The 7681-nt window shown below is 43.8% G+C and overlaps 1 long non-coding RNA gene across 2 annotated transcripts in view; it reads left to right on the top strand.

Moving 5' to 3' along the window:
• The first annotated feature begins 781 nt into the window (after positions 1–781).
• Positions 782–7681, top strand: part of LOC128346859 (uncharacterized) — a 43120-nt gene continuing 36220 nt past the window's right edge. For both annotated transcript variants that reach the window (XR_008317245.1, XR_008317244.1), the window contains exon 1: positions 782–916. This is a non-coding gene — a long non-coding RNA (uncharacterized LOC128346859). The remainder of the gene's footprint in view (positions 917–7681) is intronic.

Raw genomic sequence — 7681 nt, 5'->3', positions numbered from 1 at the left:
CCTGGACTGCACAGCTTGAAGATCCCCCTTATTTTCAGAGTCCCGGCCCACTCTGCCACTCCTAGGCCACAGACTGACGTGCTCATTTCCTCCTGATGGATGCAAGGCACGCCAACCCTGAAGAGTAGGCCACCCATTTGGCCTAGATTGCACAGCTTGAAGACCCCCCCCCGATTTTCAGGGACCCCGCCCGCTCTGCCACTCCTATGCCACAGATTGAACTTGAAAGACAGCCCATACTGGACTGCGCCTTCAAATTGCAACGATCCTTAGTGCCTGCAACCTGATTCCCTCCACAACCTACAATAGATGTCAGCAGGAACTACTACTTGCTAATACAGAAGAAATCAAGAGTGGGGGAGAGACAGACAGAAATAGATTATGAACATGTTTTCTTCTGCATTGTGCCTGGTTTGGGCACTCATTCTATGTCACTGTATATTTTGCCTCATTCTCTTTTTATTGAACTCCCTCCCCAACCTGAACACTGAAGTCCTTTGCAAAATGTATCTGTGCATATGCATTCATGTTGTACACTCAGCAGGGGCGTAACGATAGGGGGGGCAGGGGGGGCACGTGCCCCAGGTGCCACTTGGCAGGGGGAGCCAAAAAGTGCCCCCACTAATCCCCTGCCTTTGGCAAAAAAGATTTTTTCTGTGATTTTTTTTCTCATTACGGAGATCTCTGGTGGGCGGGAGCTCCCATTGGCTGCTGGAGAACACATGCCGACCATGCTGGTTGTCTCAGTTCCTCCCTCCCTGCTTGCTGCACACACGAGGAGGAGCGGAGTAGCTTGGTTTAGTTGAGAGAGCAGCTGCTGCTGGGGATGTTCTCTGACTCTGCCTGCCTGCCGTTTGCCCACCACACTGCCCTCTGGCTGCATTTTATTCTTCTGTTCTGCTTCTGCATTAACAAAGTAAGTTTCATTGCTCAAATCTCTCTCTCCCCCGTGTGTGTTGTGTGTGAGAGAATGTCCCTACTCCCTTGCATAACTCCTCCTTTTAGCTCTTCTGTGCTTTGCATAGAATATCCCTACTCCCTTGCATAACTCCTCCTTTTAGCTCTTCTGTGCTTTGCATAGAATATCCCTACTCCCTTGCATAACTCCTCCTTTTAGCTCTTCTGTGCTTTGCATAGAATATCCCTACTCCCTTGCATAACTCCTCCTTTTAGCTCTTCTGTGATTTGCATAGAATGTCCCTACTCCCTTGCATAACGTCCTCCTTTTAGCTCTTCTGTGCTTTGCATAGCAGGCTCCCCCCCCCCCCCCACCCGAGGGTAGTTGCCTGCAAGTGGAGCCAGTGGCGCTCTCCTGGCTTGCATTGTGTGAGTTTCTGGCTTGCATTGTGTGAGTCCCGGTGGGATTGCAAAAGGAAACTCACGCAATGCAAGCCAGGAGAGCGACTTGTGGCTCCACTTGCATTGCCCGAGTTTCCTTTTGCAATCCCACCTCTGCAAAAGGAAACTCATGCAATGCAAGTGGAGCCACAAGTCGCTCTCCTGGCTTGCATGCATGAGTTTCCTTTTGCAGAGATGGGATTGCAAAAGGAAACCAGTAGTACTAGTACACAAGATCTTTGCAGCTCTGCTAATAATTACAACTTCTGGATCATCCCTTAGCATGGGGGGGTGGGGGTGGGGTGGCAAATTTAATTTGGAACTCATTAATATAATTTTTGAATAATGTTCAGTCTGTCTGGATTAATACTAGGTTTATTCTTTATAGCAGATTTTTATTAGCAACATACAGTCTACAACATTTTCAGCCTTGTTCATTTGTGCCTTGTGCATATTGTAGATATTCTGTCTCCAAAACATAAGTACAGCATCTATATTTTTGAAGGGGGGGAAATCCCATTTAATACAGTGTGAACAAATTGGTCCAAAAAGTAGCAATGGGAAGTTTTTCTTTCTGCCCCTGTAGCTTTAATAAGATAGAGTGCACAAATATCACTTGATTAACAGCTGCGATATTAATTTCCCTTTTTGGTTGCTTGACTCACAGTGAGAATCATATCAAGGCAGTGGAGAACCAATTAAATTGATTTTAATCTTTGTTAGGGAAGATAACATGCCTTTTTCTCTCCTTGTTTAAATAATTAAAGTTTCAGTAGGTATTATTTCTGGCTTTAAAGAAATTGGTATCTTAATGTAATGGAATCCTTCTAATTACATACTTAATAGTTTTTTAAAAGTTAATCACGGTTTTTCATTCAATGTGTATTTTGTTTTACATATTAAACTTATATTTTCCTTTGAGAGAGTTTTAAAAATAAGAGGAAATTGGGAAGGCTTTTTTAAAACAAAGAAAAATCTCACCCCTACTTATTCATGATCTTTTTGATTTGCCTGTGTTTTTATTTCACGCAAGTCAGATGTATGTTGGGGGGTATTTATTTATGTGTATTTATTTCAAGCAAGTCAGATGTAATTGCAAATAACATGCAGAAGATCCCAGGTTCAATCCCTACCTCCAGGTAGGGCTGGGAGAAACTCCTGCCTGAAACCTTGGAGAGCTGCTGCCAGTCAGTGTGAGCAATAGTGAGCTAGGTGGACCAATATCTGACTCTGTAGACAGCTTCCTACGTAATCAAACCATAACTTGCCCTTACGTTCAATCCAATTGGATGCATTCACATTCACAGCTTACATCCAATAAATTGCTGAGTAAGCCCTCCAAACTAGAATCACACAGTGTGGTTTGCAATTCTGGTATATGAAGGGCCCAAACCTCAGTTTTGCTGTTCAGGTGCATAGGCAAATGGTGATTTAATTAAACCAGGAGGTTATTTATTAAGACTGTGTATGAGAGGGAAGCATAAAGAGGAGGAGATCATGGCTCAGATAATGGTGGCTGAATGTGGCCATTGAGTTTCCCAGGAATACAACCAACGTAAAGTGTGCTACAAATAGATATTATTATAGAATTAATAAACATAGAATATCTATGATAGACTAGAATATATGTTTATTATAATTTAAGTCTCTATTATAATATAAGCATAAATCTTGAATAGACTAGAATATCTATGATGGAAAAGACTAGAATACCTGTCTTGTCTTTTCCATTTTGGGACACAAAACCTATTACTATGTTTAAAAGCATTTATTTTCTGGCCATGAGGACTGCAAACTTAGGCTGTTGGTATGCAAGACATTTCTTTAAAATATATATTTCTAAAGAGCCTTGTAGCCTCATGTTTCCTTTTTCCTGTCCCAGTATACTTGCACGGATGCAGCCCACAACCCACATTTGACTATGGCTGTGACACATTTCCATATTTCCGGGGGCGGCCGGGCGGGGGGGGGGGCGCAATTTCAGTGCTTGCCCCGGGCGCCGTTTTCCCTAGTTACGCCTCTGACACTCAGTTCTTTGTAAAAACCTCTCTGTCTGCACACATTTATTTTTGTTGTACTTATGAGTTTAATCTACATGCTAGAGTTCCTAGATGGGTTTATAGGAGTGTATATTTGATGGAGGTTATATTTGATTTTTTGTTGTCGTTGTTGGGTGGTGCCACAATGATTTAAATGTATTAAAGTGCTTGGCCTCTTGGATTGTAGGACACCACTCTGTGTGGATCCCTGTGAGCTGGGATAGCCAAGGACAAAGGGCAATTGACAGACCTCTGTTGCTGTGGGATCTGTGAGGTTGTAAACTCTGCCACATTTGAAGGCAAATGCTTGGCAAACTATTTGGCCATATAAAATGCTCTCTCAGACACGTGCTTGTGTGACTACAGCAAATGTAACTGGGAGATGTACTCAAAAGAAATTGGACAAGAGGGCGTGCTCCCTCCAAGAGGGGGTGCTCCATTCTGATGACACTCTAGATCACAACAGCAATATTGAGGATATGTTTATCTTTAAACTACTACCCCAACTGCACAAAAGGTGCAGCAGTGGAGGACTCTGTATTGGAGCTCCTGCTTAACACAATCTTTTTGTTTGTTTGTTTTTGTTTTTAAAGATGCCACTGCATCTGCTTGTGAATTTTTTTGAAAAGCCCTATTGGATCAGCTACTGACAGAAGCAGGGACAGCTATTGAGACTGTCCATTGCTGTCTTGTGAACATGAAATCAGGGAAAACAATCATTACTATGAGTTTGGCCTAAGTATTGTCTGTCTTATACATTTTTGCCTGGGGCAAAACAATGTATAAGAAGAGGGGGAATATGTTTGAGATGCCCCCCCCATTGGGGATGCCCCCCCTTGACCCCAACATTCAACCCAGAGATACCAGCCCAGAATTATATGGAATTCAGACCTGTGTCTAGTTCCATTTTATTAAGGAATGAATTACTGCCTGGACTCAAGGTGAACTGACACCCAGGTCTCTTGCCTGCCTCATGTACTGCTCTGTGAAAGAGGAGGCAATCCAGCATTGTATTGTGAAATGGGTACTCAAGGAAGCACAAAAGCCAGGCCAGAACAATCCAAATGCTAAAATGTGACTCACTATCAGATAATATCTGTGGAAGAGGCCAGAGGCTGATCTCCCCTTTCCTTTTGCAAGAAGTCTATGTTAATCTTTGTCAATGATCGACTCAATTGCTCTCTATAGAAATTCAACATAGGTAAATGCACACAAATAAAACACCTATAGACTTACTTTACTAACACTTTAACACCTTTTGGGATCAGGCTTGCAAATCTGGGACCAGAGAAGATGCCCATTTGCAGCTCAGAGATGCAGCTTTGCCTTGGGCAGTGTCCCCCCCCCCCCCACTTCTAAGCTCACAGTTTACAGAAGATGGGATTCAGATCTCTCTGGACTGGCCAATATCCTGAATAATTAAAAGAATTATCCAGAAGGTAACAGCATTGCCACCCTTTTGGGGACCCAGGAAAAGATGAGGAGATTTGAATAGACTCTATGAGAGATCAAAGGAAAATACAACTATAAAGAATGAGGCTACTAGACAGAGAGCTAGCAGTCTTGTGCCTACACGCAATCTTCTGCCTACAAGCAAGACTTGCTCATGAGTAATCCAAGAGTTTGCTGCCCAAGCCGCGGGGCTAGAGGCCGGAACTCTGTCCATGGACAGGAACTGTCTGTGACTTCCACTGCGCAGTGAGAAGTCAAGACTTCCCCAGCCATGGTGCTCTGACTCTCAGCCGTGCTCTGAGCAAACTGCATGCTTGATCTAAAAGCTCTTGTCCCCAGCCAAAAGCCTCTCTCCTTCAGCTGAAAGATCCACCGTTCTCAAGCCTCTGATCCTCGTAATATGCCACCCCACAAGCCTTGGATCCCTTCATCCTTTCCCCTCCTTCTCCTCCCCCCCTTTCCCTCTATTAATTCCTGATCTCCCCAAACCATGCCAGCCCTCAGCTTTTCTTTACCCCCCCCCCTTTCCGTCTGTATCTGAATTATATTAGGCTCTAGGAAGATTTAATACACACACATATGTTAGTTAGGAACACTGGGTGAATATTGTTGCCGGCTAGGGTTGAAATACTGTTAGTAATACTGATAGAATGTTCTGCTTTCTGCTCAGTTAGATTGTTGTTGTTATTCTTTTATACTCAATAAAGCCCATTGAATCATTTAGGATTGGTTTGATCTCCTTTCTTCCTTGCACCCAGATCCTACATGGTCACTATATAAAAGAACTTGGTCACTTGGTGACAGTTATGAGACAGGCCTAATTTTGTATGCTAGCTAATGAGCATATTTAGTATATAAATCAGGCCTGGACCACAACAATGTCTCCTAGAACCCAAACTAGAAATCTTCCTCACTGTAAAAGCTTCACTAGCAAAATTCTCTTTCTTTTGTATTCAAGTAAGACCCTTAAAGCAGGTGGCTCTCTATATTTTCATAGGTAGTTTGGGAAGTTTACCATCCATTATGTGTGTGTTTTTTTTAAGTCAAGTAAGATAGCATATTTTTCAAGCAGTACATTACTCTGAATGTCTGCCCCAGTGGGAGAGTTACAGTGACACTATAACAAGTACATCAGAACATACTGTAGTAGTATCCATTTCCCCACATAATCTCCATCACTTGCTACATAGGTCAGGTGGGCATGATCCAGACAAATATTGCTTGTTACACCACAGTAATTTTAGATTGATGCCATCTACACCCCCATCCTACAGATACTTCATCATTACAGAGACCTGTCAAGGTAAGCACTAGTATAAATTATTGTACCCTTGCGGGAAACTTCCTTTGGTATGGTGAAAAAAGCAGTGTAAAATCCACTACACGTTGAAGGTAAAATACAATTTATGAACAGAACCTGACAGCCTCTTTTTTCATTTTGTATTTCTGATGTCAAAGTACAATATGATCCCCAAAGGTACTTCTCAGGCAGCAAACTATGGATAGTTTTCTAAAACTATCTGGAAAGTTGAGCATAAGCGGGGGGGGGGACGGGACACGCAGTGTGCTGGAGGGGAGAGATAGAAACAATTTAAATAAATAAATAAATGCTTGCTAAAAGACCAAAAACAAAAACTTACTTCACATACCTTATAAACACTGATCCAGTACTGTCAGTAGGGCAGAGTGGGGGAGGCTCATCGCTCAACTTGCGAAAGCTGGGTCGAGTCTTGTAATAAAAAACAGAATCATCTAAAGAATGCCTTTTCCTTCCCATTTTAACAGAAGATTGGAAAACAAGTCAGTACTTAATATCTGTCCATAAACATATTCTTCCAAGCAAAAGCATTTGCTGATGTGTATGATGTGAATTCTTGTCTGAATGTACTTCAAGCAGGAACTTGTTATCACTTAATACATTACTTATTTTCATGATGTCACTTGGCATTTCTTCCTCTCATGGGCAACCCTTTGTGTACTTGTCTGAAGGATGTATCAGAGACTTTAGAAACAGGATTCTGGATATTAGGGTATTAATATGAATATAATGCTAAATGATAAATAAAAAATAAATTGAGATTTTAACATCTTTTTCTGTGGTAAATGGCCCAGTATTTGAAATCTATAATCTTGCAGAACAAATTATTAACCTACCTTTATACAAAACTTAGCAGCTTTGATGTAGCTTGCCAGATATCTGACATAGATGGAGCCCTTGATTTGGAAATAGATTATGGTTTAAATATTACTAGCTGAACCCGCACAGAACATCTGTGCGGTAGTTCACTTCCTTTTGGGGGTTAGTTGGGAGAATTTGTTTGGCTGGTCCTCCCACAGCTCTCTCGCTCGCTCTGTCTCTCCCCCCCGCGCCTCTCTTGCTCGCTCTGTCTCTCCCCCGCGCGCCTCTCTTGCTCGCTCTGTCTCTCCCCCGCGCGCCTCTCTTGCTCGCTCTGTCTCTCCCCCGCGCGCCTCTCTTGCTCGCGCTGTCGCTCCCCCGTGCCTCTCTCGCTCGCGCTGTCGCTCCCCTGCACGCCTCTCGCGCTCGCGCTCTCCCCCACGCGCCTCTCTCACTTGTGCTGTCTCTCTCCCCCATGCCTCTCTCGCACGCTCTGTCTCCCCCTCCCCGCGTGCCTCTCTCGCTCGCTCTGTGTCTCCCCCACCACCTGCCTCTCTCAATCACTAGAGTCTGCGGCCACCACCGGTCGCCAGGCCAGGCCAGCCAGCGTGGGCCGGCCAATTCTCCTACTCCCCTCCCCCCAAGCCTTCTGCCTCAGTCCCCTCCCCCACAATTCTTCTGCCCCAGCTTGCTCCCTCCTCCGTTTCCACCTCTTTCTCTCTCTTTTTCTCTCTCT

The sequence above is a fragment of the Hemicordylus capensis genome, chromosome 2 (assembly GCF_027244095.1).
Source record: "Hemicordylus capensis ecotype Gifberg chromosome 2, rHemCap1.1.pri, whole genome shotgun sequence".
Taxonomy (NCBI): Eukaryota; Metazoa; Chordata; class Lepidosauria; order Squamata; family Cordylidae; genus Hemicordylus; species Hemicordylus capensis.
This window is presented reverse-complemented; position numbering and strand designations above follow the sequence as displayed.